Source organism: Artemia sp. Qi Xiang Cuo, unplaced genomic scaffold (genome assembly GCF_049724085.1).
Source record: "Artemia sp. Qi Xiang Cuo unplaced genomic scaffold, ASM4972408v1 HiC_scaffold_718, whole genome shotgun sequence".
NCBI classification, from domain to species: domain Eukaryota; kingdom Metazoa; phylum Arthropoda; class Branchiopoda; order Anostraca; family Artemiidae; genus Artemia; species Artemia sp. Qi Xiang Cuo.
In genome coordinates, this window is record NW_028298127.1 from 1,891 (window position 1) to 3,962 (window position 2,072).

Genomic DNA, 2,072 nt, shown 5'->3' on the forward strand with positions numbered 1-2,072 from the left:
GGTTCCCCTTTGCTGAGCACTTGTGGCCTCTAAAGTACAAGCCGCTGCATTTAATTAGTTTCTAATTTCTAAGGTAAAAAAGACATAGGTTTTTTTGTTTACCAGGGTGTATCCAGGGTGTTTCTTTATTCTTTAAATTGACTCAGATTAAAATCAAAACAATCTGCAAGCAAACTTTATACAAAATGTTTTTATGATGAAGTTAAGCTTAAGTACATTCTGTAATCCACTATTTACAAGATAGTCATTTTTCATTCTTCTTTGGAGGCAAGTCTCATCCAATTTCTCTAAGTGTTGCCTATAAGACACTATATTCATGACTTAATTGTAAAGCACAAAACAAAGGAAATGTCAAGAGAAAGAGAGAGAGAGAGAGAGAGAGAGAGAGAGAGAGAGAGAGAGAGAGAGAGAGAGAGAGAGAGAGAGAGAGAGAGAGAGAGAGAGAGAGAGAGAGAGACTGAAAGAGAAAGAGGAGCCAGATGGGAAACCAAAATATTCAGGCTTTTTTTTAGTATATTTGCTCTCTTTCTTCATTAAAAGTTTTACCCACTATTTATATATGTATATGCGTGTCCTTTTACTTATAAACAAAAACATGGTGTGTTCTGAGAAATTATTGACAAGGGTTTGCATTTTAGCATGGGTGACCTGTCAGATGAATATACAAGAGAACCAAGGACTTTGACAGAAGATGAGGAAAAATTACTTGCCAAACAAGATGAGAGCTTAGTTGGGAGCTTTAAAGCAACTAAATTTGTTAATGAGTCAAAGAAACACTGGGATCTATTCTATAAAAGAAATGAAGAACGATTTTTCAGGGACAGAAATTGGACACTGCGTGAATTCTATGAGTTGAGGGGAAATAATTCCAGCTCAAATATGGTGCTCTTGGAGGTTGGATGTGGTGTTGGTAACTTCATTTTTCCATTGATGAGAGAAGGGGTGGCAGATTTCATTCATGCTTGTGATATCAGTTTCAAGGCTATAGAATTAGTAAAGGAGAACAAAGAGTATAATCCTGGGATTATTAATGCTTTTCAGATTGATGTCTCCACAACAAGGTAAGCTACCACAAATAGGAGCGTCATGTATGAGGGGGGGTGTCTTCAGCAAGTGCCTATATTTTATTAACTTAGTTTTTTTTTATGTAAACGGGTGAAAACATGACGTAAAATTGATGAAAGAAGATCAGCCTGTGTTGGTAAAGAAAAAAAGTAATATTATACAATTCAGTCATTAAAAGTTACCTGGCAGTCGGTAAAATCCATTGTCCCCCTTCTCCTGAAAATTTTAGCTATTGACACTCCTGACTACAAAGTGTGAATTTGACAAGTATGCATGAACCTTAAAGTACTTGATTGCCTTAATATTATGAATTTTTGCAGGAAAGTACCATATTTTTGTCAGTATTCCCACATTGAACCATCAAAATAAATAAGGAAAATAATTAGTTGATTTTGACAACTTTTTTTCCGTAAAAATTAAAGTATTATCAATTTGTGGATTTTCCAAAGACTACTACACTTTATAAGAAAAGCTGTTCCTTTTTCTTTTTTTTAATTTGGTGCCCACTACTATCAAAAACGGCATAACTGCACATGGGTCTTTTTGATTAAATACAAAATTTTTGATTTTTCCTATTTTTAAAATATAGATCATTGTGGAAGTTACAAGTTACCACTTAACCAGTTCAGATAATCTGATTTGACTTTCCTTGGTGCTTTAAAACGCATGCGCATATTTCATGGGAAGGGTCCAAAAACCATTCAGGGAGGAGTTTCTCTATTTTATGCTCTTTGTTTACTGGATCATTTTAAGCCCACATATTCGGTTTTGCCTTAGTTGCTATTCTCTGGGTGGTTAGTCTGGCTATATTAATTTCTTCAAGATCATCAGTTTATTGTTCCTTGCATCTAGTGATTCATAATATGTTTAATAGATGCACCATCATGAAAGAACCAGGCTTTAGAACACAGGTCCTCTTGGTCATCTAACATGATGGACCTTTAAATGTTTCCTTTAGAAGCATGCCCATACAGGGAGGAATAAGGGAATATCCTCCTCGATTTTGA

The 2,072-nt window shown here is 35.0% G+C and overlaps 1 pseudogene; it reads left to right on the plus strand.

Moving 5' to 3' along the window:
• Positions 1–417: 417 nt before the first annotated feature.
• Positions 418–1,065, plus strand: LOC148938809 (tRNA N(3)-cytidine methyltransferase METTL6 pseudogene; annotated as a pseudogene).
• Positions 1,066–2,072: the final 1,007 nt, after the last annotated feature.